Here is a 24064-nt window from a genome sequence, read left to right as displayed (position 1 = left end):
TATTCGAAACAATCAATCTACTCTTACAGATTTGGAAAGGATTTATGCGACCATAAAAGTCTAATAAGGATAATAATAAAAGTGTAATTTTATTGGAGTAGATTGATCCTTTGATTACCTGGCTTCAACAAGGACACATATGCAAATAATTTTTTTGTTTTTATGAAACTCACTATTTTTACCAGGGTCTTTCTTCCTGGTGCTTTCAATTCAGCATCCTTTGGAACCACATTCAGGATAATCGCCGAGGCCTCGATGATGAACATGTATGTGTGTTGCTGTTTAATGATGGTGTGTGTTTGTAGATTTCGCTGCAGGACTTTAGAAATAAGCATTAAGATTAAATTGTTTGCATATGTTTAGGGGTATTTATATCTGATACTTCTGGTTTTACTTAAAAACTTATCTGACTGTTATTTTAAATATAAATTATATTAAATCCGCTGGTGTGGGGATTTGAACCCCAGCCTCTAGGTTGCAACGACGACTTTACGTTTTGCAGCGCCCACTTACTCTCTGGGCTACTAGCAGGTGTTCGAAATCGACAGCTAGAACAGTATTTTACAGTGCTCTCATCTAATTAAAGGGAATTTACCAAGTCTGGCGGCCACAGGTTAGTTGGAGTGGCCACATTATACGATCCTCTATTTTTAGAACAAGATTTGTTAAAGATGCTGGTGTACAACAGATGGGGTTGAAACACTTGTAATCTCGCACAATATACGAATTTGGCCACAATTAATATGAATACTGCAAATGGAGGTTGGTAACAAAGTCCGGTGGTTTTTTATGGCAAAATAGGGAAATCACATCAATCGGAAAGGCTATCTTCTAACTTGTTACCACAACAACAATAGTGGCCGGAATTCTAACGCACTCCACATCAACGACAATGCAATCAGTTGCCGCCAGGGAATATACAATGGTAGGCAAATCTAAAGGGATATAAACTACGTTTGCATCAACCTTACAAAATTATTCATGTCACTTCTTACCTTATTATAATTGACTCTTACGATTGAAATAAGTTTTAGTATAAATTTCGCTTGGATCAGATGTAGCCAATACTGCCGTCGGCTAATAACATTTTACGTAAAAACGTAATGGACACCAAATCTCACTAAAATCACCCGAGTTTATTTTGCAGGTGAATGATTTTCGTACAATAGAATATTGAGTGCAACACCAGAATTCAGGATTCAAAATATTTTTGTGGATTTATAATCGCACTTAGATGAAGGCACTGCTGACACTTTTTGAAATTCTTTAACTTTGCAAATATTAAACACAAGTTTGACTATTAAATACGTGTTGACTTTGGCAGATCAAGGAAGCGAAAGAACAATGAGTATTATTTTTGGAATTGTGGGAGTAGAGATCTTACATGACATTGATTTTTCACCACTAATAATACATATGTATATTGAGGAACTTGACGATAATACTCACAAATAGTGATATCTTACATTTACACGACCGTTACTTACTACTACATACCTTGCGAACGAGCTTAGCTCCGCCCACTATCCGAAGACTCTGAGACCGTAAAAAGAGAATATGTTTTTAACGGAAAAAATAAGAAGAAGAAAAAAAACATTGGTCCGGCCCGGGATCGAACCGCGGTCCTTCCGATTGTTAGACCAGCACTCTTCCTCTGAGCTATTAAAGTAGTTGGCAACCTGTTGTCTAATTACTGACTTGTACGGTTTGAATGAAGTGAGTGAATGAGACTTCGCATGTCTTTACATTTTCTAGTGGGGACATTTGGAGAGTTTTTGCAAATAAGAAGAAGAATTCTTATTTTTTGCTAAAAATAGCAAACATATCATAGCAAACAATTTCGTTAACGCAAGGATATTCGGTATGTGGAGATATTCGGTGTACATAATTTCCCACAAAACCGAGTAATATCGATCTTTGTATTACGATATTAATCGGAATAAGAAGAAATTATGTCCTTATATCTTTGGCATGGAAAGTTCCTACCAGTTTGCCTTCTAGGTCTTCTAATTCATAATATACGTTACCTACCCTTTTTCTTACTTTAGCCGGCAAGAAAACGGGAGCCAGTTTGGCGTTAAACTTTTTTTCCGCGTTGCTTTGGGCAAAGTTTCGCCGGAATACATTTTGACCGACGGAATAAGTTATGGACCGAGTTCGCAAGTTGTACTGGTCTCTGTTATTTTCATAAGCTTTTGCGATATGGTTTCTTATTTCTTTCCGAATGATTTGTAGGTTGTCTTCTCTATTCATGTAAAAGCTGGGTTCGTCAATGGCTTGAATATTTTTTAAAAGGGCATAAGTCTCTCCATGGGTAATCATGTTAAACCCAAAGAGGGCAAAATAGGGAGAGCATTTAATTGATTGGTGGAGGGAATTTCTTAGGGAACAGCAGATATGGGATAGGTGTTCGTCCCAGAGTCGATGATCACTTTTAAGATAAGCTCGAATACTGGCTATAATTGATCGGTTCACGCGCTCAGACGCGTTAGCCTGTGGCGAATATAGAGCGGTGTATACATGTCTGATTCCGAACTTAGTTAAAAAGGTGTTGAATTCATTACATTTAAATTGGGTACCATTGTCACTGACAATCTCTTCTGGTACACCAAACGAATGGAAAATGTTCTTGAGCAAGAATTCTCGTATTGGCACTGAGGTAAATTTCTTAATAGGGCATAGCCAGTGATATTTTGTCAAATGGTCGAGGACAATCAAAAGGCCAATATATCCATTTTTGGACCGTGGATAAGGACCTAGTAGGTCCACATACAATCTTTGGAAAGGTCTGATTGTTTGGGTTGGCTTTCCCATTTCGGGCTTAAGAATGTAATTAGGATGTTTGGAAGTCTTACATGTTTCGCATGTTCGAATGTATTCCCGAACATCGGACACCATACCTGGCCAGAAAAAATGTCGTCGTATAAGTTCCAATGTTTTTCCCATACCTCCGTGGGAAGCTATAGGACTATTATGGAACCTCACTATTAATGACCGTCGCATTCTCTCAGGAATCCACAACTTCCAGGTAGAAATTTCTTCCCCAGGACTACCGGTATAATGCTCGGTCCTAATATATACAAATTTGTCAACGACTTTAATATCAGGATATGTTGAGGGATTATCCTTTATCTTAGTTATTAATGCCTGATAGTCCTGGTCCTCAAAACAAGGGGAATTCAATTCAATTTCGGGGTCAATATGTTCTAGGGCAGATATCTCATCGGCAGGTATCCTGGACAAGGCATCGGGTACGACGTGATCCTTGCCCTTTCTATGGCTAATCGTAAATTTATAGGGCTGCAGTTTGAAAACCCACCTAGCTAGTCGGCCTGTCAGGTCGGGTTGTTTCATTAGCCATAGAAGGGACGAGTGATCTGTTACGACCTCGAAATCCTGCAATTCCAGGTAACACCGGAATTTTTTGATGGCCTCTATAGCAGCTAGACACTCCCGCTCCGTTACGCTATTGTTCCTTTGGGCGGTGTTCAACTTTTTGGACATAAATGCAATTGGGCGTTCATTTCCCTCTGTGTCTAGCTGTACTAAGACTGCCCCGATGCCATAATCCGAGGCGTCACAGTGTAGATAGAATTTTCTTGTGAAGTCGGGGTTTGACAAAACGGGTGCAGTAGTAAGTAAGGTTTTGATGGTCTCAAAGGACCTTTCGTTTTAGTTGACAGGGTTTCGGAGATGGGGAAGGTTATCGAGGAAAAGTTCTCGATAAACCTCCTGTACCAACCCGCAAGGCCTAAAAAGCCCCTAACTTGACGAATATTTTTCGGTACAGGCCAGTTTACAATTGAATCTACTTTTTCTGGGTCGGTTTGAATACCCCCATTTCCTATCACATAGCCTAAATACTTGGTTCTAGTGACACAGAATTGGCTCTTCTCTATATTTAATGTTAAATTGGCTTTTCGAAATTCGTCGGCAATGCGGACCAATATAGACAAATGTTGGCTGAAATCTTCGGACACCACGACAATGTCATCTAGATACCCGAATACACAATACCTCAGATCGGGAGGTATAATCATGTCTACGAGTCGACACATGGTCTGTGGGGCTGTACAAAGCCCGAAAGGCATCACTACAAACTGGTACAGTGGCCTTCCGGGCACTGTAAAAGCTGTAAGAGGTTTTGACTCCTCTGACAGACCTACCTGCCTATAGGCGTCTTTCAAGTCCAGTTTGGTAATGATGTTTGCCTTAGGCAGCCTCGCGAATATACCTTCAATACTAGGTAGTGGATAAGCATCCTTTTTTGTGACTAAATTTAATTTTCTCGCATCTAAACATAAGCGAACTTTATTTGGTTTTACTACCAGTCGCATAGGTGACGACCACGCAGAAACAGAAGGCTCAATTACTCCAAGCGACAACATACGATCAATCTCCCTATACATTAAGTGCTCCACAGCAGGAGACACCGGATAAAATCGTTGTTTTACTGGCTTGGCGTCACCTATGTCAATACTGTGTTTTAGATACGAAGTTCTACCTAGGCCTTGCTTAGCGAAACTTGGAAAGAGTTCTATTATTGTTTTCAACTGTACCTGTTGGTTTGAGGTCAATGGGTATTTGAAATCGATCGGTTCCGATGAAGGATTTGTCGAGAGTAGGTTATGGTCAGTGGAAGAATCAGATGATTCTAAAATGGAAACAACAGGCTGATTACAAGGCGTAACGAAGGGATCTGTAGTGATGGAATTATCGAAAATGCTTGGGGCCAAGGAAAAAGATTTCCAAAAATCAAGGCCAAGGATAAGACGCTGTGTTATTGACGGTACTATTAACAATTTCATTTTGTGTGTTTCTCCACGAAAACTCATATTAACAACCAATGATCCTAAGGTCCTTTGAAAGGATCCATCAGCGGTTCTGACCCCGGTTTTTCCTGGAGTATGTTCAGTATAATTAGATAAATTATGGGTTGCTAAATCAGACCCTATACATGAGATGTTAGCACCAGTATCTAATAGGCCATACTCGGTAAAATTAAGAAATTGTACTTTGGCATAGAATCTTTTGTCAGAGGGACAATTGATTATTGTGGAAATGACGTATCTGGAAGCTTGCTTTCTTCTTTTGAAGTACAGTCGAAGTCGCCGAGTAGATCTTTTGGGAGTTTTAGGAATTGAGACTGAAAGTTCAGAGACCGAAAATATTCTATTTCGTTTCTCAATGTACTCCTGATACCTTTCATGATAAGGCCGAATTGGGTATAGTAGTTTCTGATCAGTTTTGACAGGTTGTATTGCTGGTTTCAGAATGGTGATTGTAGCTGTTTTAGTTTGGTTTAGGGGGAATTCAGAAGGTTTTTTATTTTCTAAGGAAGATTGCGGTTCTGCTGGGATCGCAAGGAGTTTTTTGGCTGCATAGAAATTTTTCTGGTAGCACATTTAACACATTGCGGTTTGTACATGTTCTTCGTACCACACCCATAGCAGAATACCTTTCGATCCCTGAGACAATCGTCCCAAAAATGACCGATTTCGTCGCAGTTCCAACATTTCAAAGCGGATGGATCCTTATTAATGGCATCTATGCAAGCATCATTATTGGATTCCTCGGAAACTAATTCCTCCGATTGAAGTTCGGCAACATTCCTACGGACGTTGAATGTATTAGCAGAATATTGGGACTTTTGGGTGGAATTTTTCCTAAATGAATCTTCATTCATTAAGTTCTCTCGCATTTGAACTAATTTTCTGAGATGAGGAATGGTTAAGATAGGGACGTATAGAAGTTCGTGGCGAATATCTGGTCTCAGATTCCGCACGAGAATTTCTACAAATTCTTCTTCGGGAATAGGATGTCGAAGCCTGTCCGCAATCGAGCATATAGCGTCATAAAAAGAATCAAAGGATTCTCCGCTCCTCATCTTTCTTCCCCTAATGGTTTCCATTAGGTCAAAATCTGATCTAAGGTCCTTAAACTGACAGCGTAAAGCGCCACAAAACTCATTCCATTGAATGGAATCCACACTCTTGTGGTACCTCCAGTACCACTCTTTTGCTTTCCCCGTCAGAATGATGGGCAGATTTTTGCAGATGTACGAGAAGTTGTCATTTAAGTGTTCTTTGGTTAAAGTCTTTATTCGATAGAGAAACTCATCAACTAACAATCCATTGCTAGAACCATCAAACTGAAGATTCCAGTTCTGAATTATAAAGGTAACCCTATCTGGTCGCAAAAGTTGTGATCTTTGTACGGAATCCGAAATTTCCGGTAAATCAATTTGATTGCTAGATGCATTATTTGTTTGGGAGTTATGAATCGAACCAGAGTTATAATTGCTGGGATTGGAGTTAGTTGGAAAAGCCAAATTTTGTTCTGGTACCAGTGCCCCGATGTTAAATTTTTTAAAAACTTTTATTAATTTTTTTTCAATCATTTGATCAATTCTAGAATAATCCAGTTCATTAGATTTAGAAGTGGGAGGATTTCGCTTCTTATTATTTTGGATGGTTGTGTTCTCTGCGGAATTTGAAAAATTCATCAGATTAGGTCGGTTATTACTTAAAGTTTGAGATTCATAATCTTCTACTAATTCATTCATGGCATTAGTTGGAAACTCATAGTCATTACTAACATTGAGGTTTTCGGAAAATAATGTTCGACTAAAATTACGGGTAATTGGACGGTGTACGGCAGCGCCACGCGCTTTTTCGCGATAAGCAGGAGTAGGTTTTTTTATCGCACCCGTTTGAGTGGACATTTCTACTGATGCCGTAGAAACAATAGGATATTTTTTAAGTCCTGATGGCTCAAATAGCCCTTTACAAGAAGGACATCGTGGTGAACTTTCCATTGCTTTTTCGATACATGAACGATGGAAGATATGTTGACACGAGTCAATAATATAGCATTCTTGCATTTGAGTCTGGATAACATCTTCGCAACAAGGACAATTCAAAGTCTCCTCAGCGGAGGTTCCGGAATCCATATTAGGATTCGACAAAGGACTTCTTGGTACTGACATTTTGAAATAATAAGGATGAAATCGAATTGAAGGCAACACTAAGTTGGTAACGATAATTGAGTTGGTAACAAGAAGCTCCAACGTTGGATAAATGGTGATTATTTTGTAACTCCAAAATTGATGTGAAATTCAATTTGGAATAAAAAAGATAATTTAGGATAATAAAATAGAGTACTTTCTTTACTTTTGTGGGTGAGGTAATTGTGAGGGAAATGTTTACGATATCTTTGGATTGATTAGACAAATAAAAACAAAGCTGGGCTATGGAGTACATAAGTTGTAAATAAACTGGCTTTCGCACAACAAACCATCATTCTTCTTGCACTTTAAACTAACATTTTCGGACTTTGTTTCGCAACAGCAAAAAACAAAGTGCATCCGTAAAAAGTTAGGATGATGATAACCAAGTTTTACGAAAACGAATCTATGAACTCCTGATATACTTTATAATTTCAGCAAAATACAATGCCATCCCTCTACCGGTACGGAAAATATTGAGGAAGGGCATCTCGGTCAGAATTTTCCGAAACAATCAGAAAACTGAAAATCCGGAGAGCCTTCAACAAGTATTCAGCACACGGAAAAGGATGACGAAGCAATTCGAAGAAAATATATTTGTTTCATGGAAATTTACAAAAAGGATAATGAGGCAATCGATTCCTTTCGGATAACAAACTTATATTTGTAAATTCCAACAGAATTTCCATCATTAATGAAAATTCTACGGGACTTCACAAATATATGCTGCAGGATTACTGCTAAATTGAATTCTGAAAATGAATACAGATCAAAGTGCGACAAGGATAATTATATCGTTAAAGGATTCGAATATTTCGCCCCACGCTGGGCGCCATTTATTTATGTAATGTTCAGTAATCTCCAAATGAAAATTTGTTGTTGTAAGGATGGACATCCTCAACGAGTCTATACCATACTAAACTGAACACAAGGATATGTTGGTCGAATAACTGTGTGGACTAAATTCGAGAACCATCAGACGAGTGGGAGCCATTGGTTCTGCTAGCTTACAGCCAACTGGGGGGGTTCATGTCTGTTTCGGATCTCAAAGTCATATCCTTCAAACATAAACAAAGAAGATTATTATAGACTCCCGAGATTGTATGCAAAGAAAAATAAGTTTGGATGGATGTATACTTTTCTGGCCAACGATTATACCCCTGTTGGTCCAGATCAAAACAAAGAAGATCTGTATGTCAATCCTAGATATCTATAAAAAAGGCTCCTGATGTTAGTCGGAGCTCAGCCTCTTGACCCTTACCCTGCCATGGCCTCAATGGCAACATATTGTTGAGACCCCTAAAGCGATATTTTCCCCCCTAGCCTACCTCACCACAGTAAAGAAAAGATTTTTTTAGTTTACAGTTCCATCTTGTTAGTTAATCCAAGATATATTTAAACAAAATTACTTCATCAAAGGATATAAGTTGAAGAAGTATTCAAAGATGCCGAATATACATGACTACATAAAAGTACAATTTATAGTTCATTTTACGACTGTTCTGTAGAACAACAATACTATAACTTAATAAGCTAAATTTGTCTCAAAACAAGATTTTAAATATTAAACAAGGGGCATGGAAAACTCTCAAATTTAAATTGCAAAATATTTGGAGATTGCCTATAACTCCTTTCCTGGAACAAATTGGGAATGTTTAAATAAGGATCTTGAAATTATTATCGAAATTCAATTAATCAAACAAAACTACACAATATCCAGATTTGCAGATCATAGATTTGAAAGGAATTCCTATTTTGTTCAAAGAAGAGAGCCATATGATCAATCCTATATAAATTTGATAGTGAAAGGGATCTTTGTCCTTTGTAATTTTAGGTAACAATTTATAGCTTATTTGGCTAACAGCCAATAATATATGAATAATATGAAGAATAATATGAATAATAATATATGAAATAGAAGTTTGAATGGAGTGGTAATGCATTTATGCTTACATTTCGTGAGGTATTCGAAACAATCAATCTACTCTTACAGATTTGGAAAGGATTTATGCGACCATAAAAGTCTAATAAGGATAATAATAAAAGTGTAATTTTATTGGAGTAGATTGATCCTTTGATTACCTGGCTTCAACAAGGACACATATGCAAATAATTTTTTTGTTTTTATGAAACTCACTATTTTTACCAGGGTCTTTCTTCCTGGTGCTTTCAATTCAGCATCCTTTGGAACCACATTCAGGATAATCGCCGAGGCCTCGATGATGAACATGTATTTGTGTTGCTGTTTAATGATGGTGTGTGTTTGTAGATTTCGCTGCAGGACTTTAGAAATAAGCATTAAGATTAAATTGTTTGCATATGTTTAGGGGTATTTATATCTGATACTTCTGGTTTTACTTAAAAACTTATCTGACTGTTATTTTAAATATAAATTATATTAAATCCGCTGGTGTGGGGATTTGAACCCCAGCCTCTAGGTTGCAACGACGACTTTACGTTTTGCAGCGCCCACTTACTCTCTGGGCTACTAGCAGGTGTTGGAAATCGACAGCTAGAACAGTATTTTACAGTGCTCTCATCTAATTAAAGGGAATTTACCAAGTCTGGCGGCCACAGGTTAGTTGGAGTGGCCACATTATACGATCATCTATTTTTAGAACAAGATTTGTTAAAGATGCTGGTGTACAACAGATGGGGTTGAAACACTTGTAATCTCGCACAATATACGAATTTGGCCACAATTAATATGAATACTGCAAATGGAGGTTGGTAACAAAGTCCGGTGGTTTTTTATGGCAAAATAGGGAAATCACATCAATCGGAAAGGCTATCTTCTAACTTGTTACCACAACAACAATAGTGGCCGGAATTCTAACGCACTCCACATCAACGACAATGCAATCAGTTGCCGCCAGGGAATATACAATGGTAGGCAAATCTAAAGGGATATAAACTACGTTTGCATCAACCTTACAAAATTATTCATGTCACTTCTTACCTTATTATAATTGACTCTTACGATTGAAATAAGTTTTAGTATAAATTTCGCTTGGATCAGATGTAGCCAATACTGCCGTCGGCTAATAACATTTTACGTAAAAACGTAATGGACACCAAATCTCACTAAAATCACCCGAGTTTATTTTGCAGGTGAATGATTTTCGTACAATAGAATATTGAGTGCAACACCAGAATTCAGGATTCAAAATATTTTTGTGGATTTATAATCGCACTTAGATGAAGGCACTGCTGACACTTTTTGAAATTCTTTAACTTTGCAAATATTAAACACAAGTTTGACTATTAAATACGTGTTGACTTTGGCAGATCAAGGAAGCGAAAGAACAATGAGTATTATTTTTGGAATTGTGGGAGTAGAGATCTTACATGACATTGATTTTTCACCACTAATAATACATATGTATATTGAGGAACTTGACGATAATACTCACAAATAGTGATATCTTACATTTACACGACCGTTACTTACTACTACATACCTTGCGAACGAGCTTAGCTCCGCCCACTATCCGAAGACTCTGAGACCGTAAAAAGAGAATATGTTTTTAACGGAAAAAATAAGAAGAAGAAAAAAAAACATTGGTCCGGCCCGGGATCGAACCGCGGTCCTTCCGATTGTTAGACCAGCACTCTTCCTCTGAGCTATTAAAGTAGTTGGCAACCTGTTTTCTAATTACTGACTTGTACGGTTTGAAAGAAGTGAGTGAATGAGACTTCGCATGTCTTTACATTTTCTAGTGGGGACATTTGGAGAGTTTTTGCAAATAAGAAGAAGAATTCTTATTTTTTGCTAAAAATAGCAAACATATCATAGCAAACAATTTCGTTAACGCAAGGATATTCGGTATGTGGAGATATTCGGTGTACATAATTTCCCACATGTTTAATCGGAAAATGTTATAGTTTCATGTTAAGAGTATGTAGCATCACATTAATAGAAAATTCATTGCCATAAGTTCATAATTTTTATCACACATTTAAACCGTTGTTTAGAAAACAACTCCATCAACAACATAAAAAAATTCTTACCACCTTTAAAACAAAAAAGAAAAGAATAAAGTATTTCAATTGAAGTTAATTAGCTGCTTCATCCTACAAGAGACTGTGATAAGGTCTTATTCTCTTCTAAATCACATTCGCATTTCAACTGCAATCTTCCTATCTCAATCTGTTCACAGACGAAGAATTCTCTTTACTGTTTCGTTATACCATTTTGAGCTAGCAGCTGATAAATCGTAAAAAATACTCGCATAAAATAATACATTCTAACAGAGTATCAAACTTAAATAACACATTGCCGGTTGAACAGAAAAGAGTGCTTTCAATTGGTGTGCAACATTTCCGATATATTGTAATTGTTGTACATATCAAGACTGTTCGATTTCTAGTTGTTACAAACCTCAAAACTCTCGGTGTTTTTTCTTTATTTAAAAGAAAAAATATTCGTTGACAAAATTTGAGGTAAAACCCCGTTGCTATTGCTCTCAAGGTACCACTTAGGAGACTAGTCATTTTAAAATATTTGTCGCAAATATTTTTTTCGACTGATAAATTCTCCAATCTTCTGAACAAAAAATACCTTATCGGATCGAATCACATACAAATTATACTCAAAGAACAATGGCTACAAATGATGTCGAGAGAGCACCTCATAAATTCATTTTCTTTTCGGACCAAGTGGTCACATTCTGTGCTAATTTTCAGCAAATTCCTGTTGAGGACTATACGGCCTCTAGAGATGGCGCCAAAGAGAGCGAACAAGTAACCACAACAATGAGAAACACAATACATGCAAAATTTACAGAATCTTGTAGATCATACAAGGAGTGTAAAGCTTCGATTCTCGACCTCGTTCAAACCGAGAAACAGAAATTGGAAAAGTCAGAATCGAAATCCAATGTTTCCACCAAGATTTCAAATGATTGCAGTTATTCTTTAAAATTACAGGCTTACACCGAGCTGTTCAATGGCGGCCAAGTTTCCGCGACATGTTTAGCGCAATATATATTAAACATGAGAAGCTCTCGCCAGCTCAAAAACTGTTTCATTTGTGCGCCAAAACCAGAGGCGAAGCTAATCAAACTGATGATAATTTCACTCTAGCCTGAGACGCTTTGCGTCAGCGTTATGAAAACAAACGCATTCTCGTAAATCATCAGCTAAGGAAATTTTTTGAAATGGATCACGTTTCTTCCGAAAAAGTGAAATGTTTACGAAATTTACAATACACCATCAACAATTGCCTTTCTGTCCTTCGGACTTACAACATCTCTGTAATATCCTGGGACCCTATATTGGTATATTGGGTCTATTCAAAATTACCCGAAGAAACACTATCTGCTTGGGAGAGTTCCCTTTCCGATCATAAGGAAATGCCATCATGGGATCAACTAGACGATTTCATTACTAAGAGATTGAACATGCTTGAATCAATTTCTGATATGAGGAAGCCTTCCACGAATGCAACAACTTCCAATAAAGTTAACAGTTACAACACATCTATTGATTCTCCTTATAAGCCATGCAAGGCATGTCAGCAAAATCATTCGTTACGAAATTGTTTCAAATTTCGCTCTTGGCCACTTTCAGAGAAAAGAAAATATATCTCTGATAACAAAATATGTGAAAATTGTTTGTCTTACGGACACACAGCAAAGAAATGCAAGAGTAATGCTAATGTTTGGTTTACATTCGGCGTCTTTTCGTGATTTCGAAGGCGTTTCGTGATTTCGCGCGGAATCATGCAAAATTTATCATGATTTCGCATACAAAAATGAAATCATCTCATTTCGTGATTTCAGCGAAATCAACATCGAAATCACAGTACACGTGATATACAACCTTGCTTTTGCCTAAAAAAGTACCAAAAGTTGCAACACTTTTCACGTATCACAATAAACAAGGTAGATGTGCGAATTGCTGAAACAACAAATTTTAGTATCAAAATTTGTAAACAACGTGAAAAATATTAAATAAATTTCTTACAATGCTATTTTTCATTGTGTTCCCGTACTTTTTTAATGTTAATTTTAGAAAATCGATCTAATTGTAAAAAATTTCTCCCCCATACAAATTTCCTAAAAATACGGAAACGGGAAATGACGGAAATTGCAAAAACTCCAGCAAAAATGTCAAAATCAACGTATCAGCTATAATATTAGATACCAATGAACATATGAACATGCTTGCTGCTAGTTTCTAATAGGTCAAAATTGTATGGCAGAAAACAGGAGAAGAGGGTGTTATTCGGCGCTATTTTTGTTTAAAGAGAAGTGCAAATCTTGCTAGATTTCGGAGTACGGGAATGCATTTTTAGCACTAAACGGGACAACTACTGCATGTACTAATATTTTGTAGGTTCTGAGCACAACTTTTATCTATCAAAATTTATTATTATGATATCTCAACTATAAAATCATTATTTATTTTTTTTTATTTTTTGGTACTATACACAATTGATATGATATATAGATAATTTTACGATAATTTTTTAAATAAAGTTGTAAAGTTCTGTATTGTCGAATATTTTTGATGTTTAATTCAATTTACAACAACTTGTTTTGAAAATTCATGTTCAATCAGCTGCGCATATGCATCTACCTTGATCATTGTCATATGTTTGAAATCAACAAAAAATAAGTGTAAACACCGGGGTGTATTTCAGGATTTCGTGAAATCCAGTGGATTTTGGAGCGCAAGTGTAAACTTGGCATAAGTTTACATTTACGAAATCCACTCGATTTCATCCGTCAATTCCATAGCTCAAACGTCAAATGAAATCTCATCTGAAATCCATTGGATTTCATTTGACGTTTAACCTATGGATTTGACAGATGAAATCGAGTGGATTTCGTAAATGTAAACAAAGCATAAGCATCTATGTCAATCGTGTCAACAACCGCACCACACTATGCTACATTCAGATGGAGGAAAACATTACAAATCCAATTGGCAAGTGCCAAAATCCGCATCTGCTTCCTATCATGTAGAAACATACAATGATGAACAGCCTTCTACTTCCGCCTCGGATTATTCTGAGACCTTGAACATCCAAAATCTAGAGTTGTGCGGTACCGGAACGAACTAATTCATTGGAACTATTCCGAGACTGGAACGATCGGAACGATATCCGACTCGTTCGTTTATATAGTTCCTTTTGTTCCTTGTGACCATCTCGTTCTATTCGCTCATCTCGTTCTATTTGTACAACGCTTCACATACACACAAACACACGCATCGTCACCTAGCAAAATTAAATGGAAGTGATTCCATGTGAAATCATGATTTCACTGGTTCTTTTGCATGAGTGCAAAAGGAGTCGTGAAAGATCCGATCCTTTTCATCGAATTTTCATGAGTGCAATTGAAGTCGTGAAAGATCCGATCTTTTTCATCGAATTTTCATGAGTGAAATTGAAGTGGTGAAAGATCCGATCTTTGTCATGAGTTTAAATATGTAAATTGATAAGTACCCGCACAATAAATTACCAAATACTCATGTACCCGAATAATTGTGTACTTGCAGAAGTAATTGTTAAAATGAAAATAAAAGTCAGATGAAAGTGATCGATAGTGGCAAAATGTATATATTTAAATTAAAAATACAATGTAAATTGATATAAAACAAAAGAAAAATATATTTTGTGTTTGGAAACCTGTTTCGTTTTGTGGATATTAGAAAGAAGTATGAAAAAGACCCGATCTATAAACCACGAGCTCCACCAGCCGACCAACACCGATGTAGTAAAACATATAGAGCTGCAATTATTGGGTTGGCTGCGCCATGTTAAGAGAATGGATAAAAATGCCTCCGGCATATGCATACGAGCCATTTGACGTTATGCGACCCGAGGAAAGAACAAAACTCCAATGGAAAGACCAAGTTCAATATGGTATCACAAAACATGGTATCCACAATTAGAGAAGCAAAGTAGAAGGTCGGTAAAAAAGTATAAAAGAGACCATAACATGGTAACTATTACAGGATAAGATTTTTTGAAATAACATAACAGAATTCAAATTTATACTAGATTTCCCAAATGATGAGCTTGGTTCAGAGATTGACACATAATTTATTGAATATTGGAAAAACGGAACCCCAAGTTGAAAGAAATATCTTGCAGCCATCGGAAGAGATAAATATGATATTGCAGATTAATATAATACATAATTTTGAAAATCACATACAAAATAAAGAAAAATAACATCTGGCGATACAAATCTTTGCATTGTATTCTTATTAGTTCAACAAATTACATAATTGTATTGCAAATTTTATTTCTGATTGGCGAAAATCCGGATCCAAAGCATTGGTGCAAGAAGCCATGACAATGAACTGGTGCAAAATGCCATGACAATGAACTGGTGCAAGATGCTATGATGATGAACTGGTGCAAGATGCTATGACAATGAACTGGCGAAAAATGCTACGACAATGAATTGGTGAAAGTATGTGTCACTCCCTTGTAAATGTCACTGGTGATTCACCTAAATTTTCACCTATGACATGTCACTTGTACCCATGATTCAACTCATGATTTGTCATCTAACATTTTGCTGGGCAATAACAAACAAAATAGAAACAGAATAGAAAAGAACGTTGAATTTCTTTTCTATTTTGTTTGCTATTGACAATGCGTGTGTTTGTGTGTATGTGAAGGGTTTTGCGTTTAACTACGAAATGTGTAGGAAAATATAATAGATTTTCAACATAAAAAGTGTGTGTTCCCGTAAAAAATGCAAAGATTGTAAAATGGCAAAGGAGTAAGAAAACTTAAAGAGCTGGGAGCAGATCATAAATTGCCTCACATATCATTAATATTATTCCTTTAATAATGAGGTGATAACTTCTCTCTATCAATTACAAAAATTTACAAATATTTGTTACTAGTCTTTAATAAAGCGCGCATAAATTCTATAAAATAAAATAATAAAAATGTGTTTTTATCTGTTTAACATTAAAAGAACGGTTTTACACAAAATGATATTTGAACGAACGATTCATCCAAAGGAGCGATTTAAATAAAAAGAACATTTGAGTTAAATGTCAAACGAACGAAGGAACTATATGGAACGAAGGAACGATATTAAGGAACTAGTTCCTTTTGATAAAAGGAACGAGAAAGATCGAACCGTTCAGTGAACTAGATTGCCCAACTCTACCAAAATCACTTTTCTCAATCGGGGCAAAAAACTGTCTTGCCCACACCCTTAGTGGATATAGATCACCAAGGTATTCTGTTTACGATTCGTGCCTTTATTGATCAAGGCACCCAAGAATCATTTGTATCAAATCGAATTATAAACCGCTTTGAGATTCCGACTAAGAAATCTCATACCATAATCTCCGGTCTTGGAGGAACTCTCCTGGAAAACTCTTCAAGGGTCTGCGAGCTCACCTTAAAATCAAGAAAATCTGACTTCAAGTTAAACGCTTCTGCTATTGTTATTTCGAACCTTAACCATTTAATGCCAACATCAACAACCGCTATTTATGATTTTAACAATACAAAACGCTTGGAGTTCGCAGATCCCAAATTTTTCACACCCGCACCTATAGACATGCTAATAGGAAGTGACTTACTTCCACCTATCATAAAACCAGGACTAGAAAAACATATATCTGGAAATCTACTAGCCCAAAACACCGAATGTGGCTGGATAATCAGCGGGAAGCCATCCCCCAATTCCGTAGTTACCTTTGCCTCTTGGTCCACCAATATTGATCCCATTAATGAAGAACTAAAGAAGTTCTGGGAACTAGAAACTATTCCCAATGAAAAGTCCTTGTCTGCGGCAGACATCTGCTGCGAGACGTTTTACAAGAACACAGTAAATCGAAGATCTGATGGGAGATATATTGTTAGATTACCATTTATTCCTGACTTGCCACCTGGAAAACATTTGGGGTCTTCAAGACGTTCAGCCATGGGCCAATTTTTACGAATGGAGAAAACTCTTGAAAAGAACCCAGATCTAGCATCTGAATACAATTCGATATTATCAGAATATTTAACATTGGGACACATGGGTCCAACAACAAGTTCAGAAGTAATTGAAAACGACCGTTTTTTATCTTTCTATTTACCACATCATGCCATCGTTAAACCTGAACGAACATCGACTAAAGTGCGGGTCGTGTTCAATGCATCAAAACGAACGGAAAGTGGCCAATCCCTAAACGACATTCTCTACACTGGGCCCACATTACAAAACGATTTGATGAACATAGTTCTAAAATGGCGATTCTTCAAATATGTTTTTAACGGCGACATTCAGAAAATGTACCGCCAAATACTGGTTCATGAAGACGACCAACAATTTCAAACAGTTCTGTTTCGGACTTCTCCTGCAGAGAAAGTCCAAGATTTCTGTTTCAAAACTGTTACTTTTGGGGTAAACTGCGCCCCCTACTTGGCCATCAGAACTTTGCATCAATTAAGCGAAGATTGTAGTATTTCGCATCCAACCGCAGCCTGCATTTTAAATAACCAAACTTATGTCGTTGATATCTTATCTGGAGCTCATTCACTCATAGAAGCAAAATCCCATCTCCATGAGTTGATTGAATTGCTCAATTCTGCCGGGTTTCCGTTGAAGAAAATCACATCTAACCATTCTCAAATTCTGAATAATTTGGCCCCGGAGGACCTTCTTAGTGAAGATTTCCTAAGAATTGAAGATCTAAGTGAGACAAAAACTTCTGGAATACAGTGGAACGCAATGATGGACTTTTTTTCTACAAAGTTACTCCAATCGATTTACCTACTATTTCTGTGACAAAACGAAAGGTTTTGTCTATTGTTGCAAAATTATTTGATCCCGCGGGTTGGCTAACCCCAATAATAGTCGTTGCAAAGGTTTTAATGCAGCAGATTTGGATCGATGGCACGAATTGGGATGAAGAAATAAAGCCAAACTCCTTTGAAATATGGAAATCGTTCATTCTAAATCTCTCTGACATCCACCATCTCCTGAAAGTAGAATTCAAATTCACGGGTTTTGCGATGCATCAGAAAAGGCCTACTGTGCCTGTTTGTACATTCGTGCCATCTTTGAAGATAATGTCGTCGACACAAACTTACTAGTTTCCAAAAGCAAAGTTGCTCCGCTAAAAACCGTTAGCCTGCCCAGGTTAGAATTGTGTGGTGCAGCTATGTTGTCCAGACTTGTAAAATCTGTCTGTAAAAACCTCGAGATACCAACGCCTGAATTATACTTATGGACTGATTCCACAATCACGCTATCGTGGATCAGTAAACCCCCGTACCATTGTAAAACATTCGTTGCCAATAAAGTTTCCGAGATTTTGGATAATGTCGGAAACCCAACCTGGAAACACGTTCCATCCGCCTACAACCCCGCCGATCTTGGAACTCGTGGAAGAACTTATTTCCAACACTCTCTGGTGGCATGGATCAAAGTGGTTGAATAAAGAACCTTCTTACTGGCCAGAGTACAACAAAATTCAAAAACCAGAACTTGAAAAAAAGATTTCTTCACTCCATACCCAAATTGTAGGAGATGTCCTTTTAGACGATTTTTCATCCTTACCCCGGGCTCTTAAAATCCATGCATACATTTTTCGTTTCATTAACGGATGTCGAAAGAATGTTACTCCTGGTTTACGAGAGCATGTTATTGAAATTCGAGAAATTTCCTTTGTAAAGTATCACCTGATACGAATGGAGCAAAATCGCATTATACATGGGAATACCAAGCCCTTGAAACAAATCAGCCTATTCCCTCAAAAAGCAGACTGCTGACACTAAATCCGTTCCTGGACGACAACAAAGTTGAAAGAAATATCTTGCAGCCATCGGAAGAGATAAATATGATATTGCAGATTAATATAATACATAATTTTGAAAATCACATACAAAATAAAGAAAAATAACATCTGGCGATACAAATCTTTGCATTGTATTCTTATTAGTTCAACAAATTACATAATTGTATTGCAAATTTTATTTCTGATTGGCGAAAATCCGGATCCAAAGCATTGGTGCAAGAAGCCATGACAATGAACTGGTGCAAAATGCCATGACAATGAACTGGTGCAAGATGCTATGATGATGAACTGGTGCAAGATGCTATGACAATGAACTGGTGAAAAATGCTACGACAATGAATTGGTGAAAGTATGTGTCACTCCCTTGTAAATGTCACTGGTGATTCACCTAAATTTTCACCTATGGCATGTCACTTGTACCCATGATTCAACTCATGATTTGTCATCGAACATTTTGCTGGGCAATAACAAACAAAATAGAAACAGAATAGAAAAGAACGTTGAATTTCTTTTCTATTTTGTTTGCTATTGACGATGCGTGTGTTTGTGTGTATGTGAAGGGTTTTGCGTTTAACTACGAAATGTGTAGGAAAATATAATATATTTTCAACATAAAAAGTGTGTGTTCCCGTAAAAAAATGCAAAGATTGTAAAATGGCAAAGGAGTAAGAAAATTTAAAGAGCTGGGAGCAGATCATAAATTGCCTCACATATCATTAATATTATTCCTTTAATAATGAGGTGATAACTTCTCTCTATCAATTACAAAAATTTACAAATATTTGTTACTAGTCTTTAATAAAGCGCGCATAAATTCTATAAAATAAAATAATAAAAACGTGTTTTATCTGTTTAACATTAAAAGAACGGTTTTACACAAAATGATATTTGAACGAACGATTCATCCAAAGGAGCGATTTAAATAAAAAGAACATTTGAGTTAAATGTCAAACGAACGAAGGAACTATATGGAACGAAGGAACGATATTAAGGAACTAGTTCCTTTTGATAAAAGGAACGAGAAAGATCGAACCGTTCAGTGAACTAGATTGCCCAACTCTACCAAAATCACTTTTCTCTATCGGGGCAAAAAACGGTCTTGCCCACAGCCTTAGTGGATATAGATCATCAAGGTATTCTGTTTACGATTCGTGCCTTTATTGATCAAGGCACCCAAGAATCATTTATATCAAATCGAATTATAAACCGCTTTGAGATTCCGACTAAGAAATCTCATACCATAATCTCCGGTCTTGGAGGAACTCTCCTGGAAAACTCTTCAAGGGTCTGCGAGCTCACCTTAAAATCAAGAAAATCTGACTTCAAGTTAAACGCTTCTGCTATTGTTATTTCGAACCTTAACCATTTAATGCCAACATCAACAACCGCTATTTATGATTTTAACAATACAAAACGCTTGGAGTTGGCAGATCCCAAATTTTTCACACCCGCACCTATAGACATGCTAATAGGAAGTGACATACTTCCACCTATCATAAAACCAGGACTAGAAAAACATATATCTGGAAATCTACTAGCCCAAAACACCGAATTTGGCTGGATAATCAGCGGGAAACCATCCCCCAATTCCGTAGTTACCTTTGCCTCTTGGTCCACCAATATTGATCCCATTAATGAAGAACTAAAGAAGTTCTGGGAACTAGAAACTATTCCCAATGAAAAGTCCTTGTCTGCGGCAGACATCTGGTGCGAGACGTTTTACAAGAACACAGTAAATCGAAGATCTGATGGGAGATATATTGTTAGATTACCATTTATTCCTGACTTGCCACCTGCAAAACATTTGGGGTCTTCAAGACGTTCAGCCATGGGCCAATTTTTACGAATGGAGAAAACTCTTGAAAAGAACCCAGATCTAGCATCTGAATACAATTCGATATTATCAGAATATTTAACATTGGGACACATGGGTCCAACAACAAGTTCAGAAATAATTGAAAACTACCGTTTTTTATCTTTCTATTTACCACATCATGCCATCGTTAAACCTGAACGAACATCGACTAAAGTGCGGGTCGTGTTCAATGCATCAAAACGAACGGAAAGTGGCCAATCCCTAAACGACATTCTCTACACTGGGCCCACATTACAAAACGATTTGATGAACATAGTTCTAAAATGGCGATTCTTCAAATATGTTTTTAACGGCGACATTCAGCAAATGTACCGCCAAATACTTGTTCATGAAGACGACCAACAATTTTGGGGTAAACTGCGCCCCCTACTTGGCCATCAGAACTTTGCATCAATTAAGCGTAGATTGTAGTATTTCGCATCTAACCGCAGCCTGCATTTTAAAGAACCAAACTTATGTCGATGATATCTTATCTGGAGCTCATAGAATTGCTCAATTCTGCCGGGTTTCCGTTGAAGAAAATCACATCTAACCATTCTCAAATTCTGAATAATTTGGCCCCGGAGGACCTTCTTAGTGAAGATTTCCTAAGAATTGAAGATCTAAGTGAGACAAAAACTTCTGGAATACAGTGGAACGCAATGATGGACTTTTTCTTCTACAAAGTTACTCCAATCGATTTACCTACTATTTCTGTGACAAAACGAAAGGTTTTGTCAATTGTTGCAAAATTATTTGATCCCGCGGGTTGGCTAACCCCAATAATAGTCGTTGCAAAGGTTTTAATGCAGCAGATTTGGATCGATGGCACGAATTGGGATGAAGAAATAAAGCCAAACTCCTTTGAAATATGGAAATCGTTCATTCTAAATCTCTCTGACATCCACCATCCCCTGAAAGTAGAATTCAAATTCACGGGTTTTGCGATGCATCAGAAAAGGCATACTGTGCCTGTTTGTACATTCGTGCCATCTTTGAAGATAATGTCGTCGACACAAACTTACTAGTTTCCAAAAGCAAAGTTGCTCCGCTAAAAACCGTTAGCCTGCCCAGGTTAGAATTGTGTGGTGCAGCTATGTTGTCCAGACTTGTAAAATCTGTCTGTAAAAACCTCGAGATACCAACGCCTGAATTATACTTATGGACTGATTCCACAATCACGCTATCGTGGATCAGTAAACCCCCGTACCATTGGAAAACATTCGTTGCCAATAAAGTTTCCGAGATTTTGGATAATGTCGGAAACCCAACCTGGAAACACGTTCCATCCTTTGTAAAGTATCACCTGATACGAATAAAGCAAAATCGCATTATCTATGGGAATACCAAGCCCTTGAAACAAATCAGCCTATTCCCTCAAAAAGCAGACTGCTGACACTAAATCCGTTCCTGGACGACAACAAACTACTTCGTGTTAATGGTCGTTTAAAAATGCTGGCATGAGTAACAATGAAAAATATCCCATCATTTTGCCTGAAAAGTCTCGATTCTGTAAACTATTAATTGAATTTACCCATCAATTTCTATTACACGCTGAACATCAAGCCATGTTGCGAGCAATCCGACAAGAATTTTTTGTGATACGCTTAAAAAGTGCTGTTCGATTCTGTATTCGAAATTGTCGGACATGCACAATTTATAAACACCGCGTTCAAAATCAAATTATGGCCGCTTTACCATCTGAAAGATGCACGTTCTCATTACCATTCACCAATACCATTCATTACCATTCCTTTTGATATTAAAACGTCCCGTCTCAGGAAAAAGGTTATGCCGCATTTTCGTCTGCCTTTCCACTCGAGCTGTCCACTTAGAAGTTTGTTCCGAATTAACATCCGATTCTTTTCTTGCCACCTTCAGCCGTTTTATCGGAAGAAGAGGCTTACCAAATCCAGTATTCTCTGATAATGGATCCAACTTCGTAGGGGCCAGTCATTCCTTAAATCAACAGTACAAAACGTTTATACGAACCGCGGAACAACACATAATCTCCAAATATAATTTCACATATTCCGCCTCACGCTTCACACATGGGAGGTATCTGGGAAGCAACCGTAAAAAGCATGAAGACCCATCTCAAAAAGATTGCTGGAAAGCTAAAGTATACATATGAAGAGTTTTCTACTCTACTAGTAAGAATCGAAAGCATTCTGAATTCGAGACCGCTGTCACCGTTGAGTGAAGAACCTAACGAATTAATACCACTTACTCCCGGTCATTTACTGAGAGGAGCTCCATTAATTGCAGCACCTGAAAACTTCTCGGATAACTTGACACTAATAAATCGATGGCAAAGACTCAAAACTCTTCAACTGCACTTTGCGAAACGCTGGAAAATGAGTATATCACAAGACTGCAACGGATATATAAATGGAAAACCACCCTACGAGACTTAAAAGCTAATGACTTCGTTGTAATCAAAGATGACAATCTTCCTCCTACCGATTGGCGAGAGTAATTAAAGTGTTTATGGGTAAAGATTCCAAGGTTCGCGTAGCAGAAATTCGCACGCAGAACGGAATCACTGTTCGCCCGAATTGTTAGATTTCCTACATATGCTCACATTTTAGTAACCTCTTACATTTCAGCCCATCTTCACTGCCAAAATATCGCATTTGTCAAGAGCGACACTTTCTAAATTCCTGCCCTACCTTTCATGAAATGGATGTCCATAAGCGTCGAAACGTGGCTCGGCAGAAGGCCCTCTGTTTTAATTGCCTGTGCACGGCTCACAAACGCGAATTTTGTCCTAGCCGAAAAACGTGCATGGTGTGCCACAAAGGACATCGTACTATGTTGCACGTCGACGCGAAGCCCAAAACAAAATCTACTCAAAACCAAAGATCACCATCACCCAGCGATAGCCTTGAGCCCAGGTCCAACAACAACCGAACAGGTCGGTCAACCAAACGCGATACCAAATCCAAGCCCTCCTCTTCGTCTTCAACACAACGGCACTGATCAAATGTTAGCGAGAGGTTGAGTTGTCGCACAAGAACCCATATTTTTTGCCAACTGCGCTAGCAAAAGTCATCACTACAGAAGGATGCGACAAGGTTCGGCTTCTACTAAACTCTGGAAAAGCCCATACGATGATATCTGTCAAATTAGTAGAGCGCTTGCAACTTAAAAGTACACAGAGGGCAGGAAAACCTATACAACCATCAATCTGCAGTCGTTCCACGATCACTCAGTCAAAATACAAATACACGGAGAAGTTCGAAGTCATCACAATTTTACATCACCCGATCCAACTAAAGAAAAACATCTACAATCACTTGAACGATTTATCCGATCCACACTTTTTCAACCCAATTAACGTTGAAATCATTATTGCTAACGACCAGATCCCAAAAATTATAAAGGCTGGCCTAATTCAAACCGCATCCAACATGCCCATCGCCCAAAGC

At 37.5% G+C, this 24064-nt stretch overlaps 2 long non-coding RNA genes across 2 annotated transcripts; both read right to left on the bottom strand.

Annotated features, from left to right (window-relative positions):
- Positions 1–388: 388 nt before the first annotated feature.
- Positions 389–1546, bottom strand: LOC141406374 (uncharacterized). Its single transcript, XR_012413374.1, has 2 exons — positions 996–1546; positions 389–935 (listed from the first exon to the last, which is right to left on the bottom strand). It is a non-coding gene; the product is annotated as an uncharacterized lncRNA (long non-coding RNA).
- Positions 1547–9358: 7812 nt separating this feature from the next.
- Positions 9359–10628, bottom strand: LOC141387022 (uncharacterized). The gene is made up of 2 exons (XR_012408459.1): positions 9966–10628; positions 9359–9905 (listed from the first exon to the last, which is right to left on the bottom strand). It is a non-coding gene; the product is annotated as an uncharacterized lncRNA (long non-coding RNA).
- Positions 10629–24064: the final 13436 nt, after the last annotated feature.

The sequence above is a fragment of the Musca autumnalis genome, unplaced genomic scaffold, assembly GCF_047663935.1.
Source record: "Musca autumnalis isolate F117 unplaced genomic scaffold, ASM4766393v1 scaffold_5, whole genome shotgun sequence".
NCBI lineage: Eukaryota > Metazoa > Arthropoda > Insecta > Diptera > Muscidae > Musca > Musca autumnalis.
This window is presented reverse-complemented; position numbering and strand designations above follow the sequence as displayed.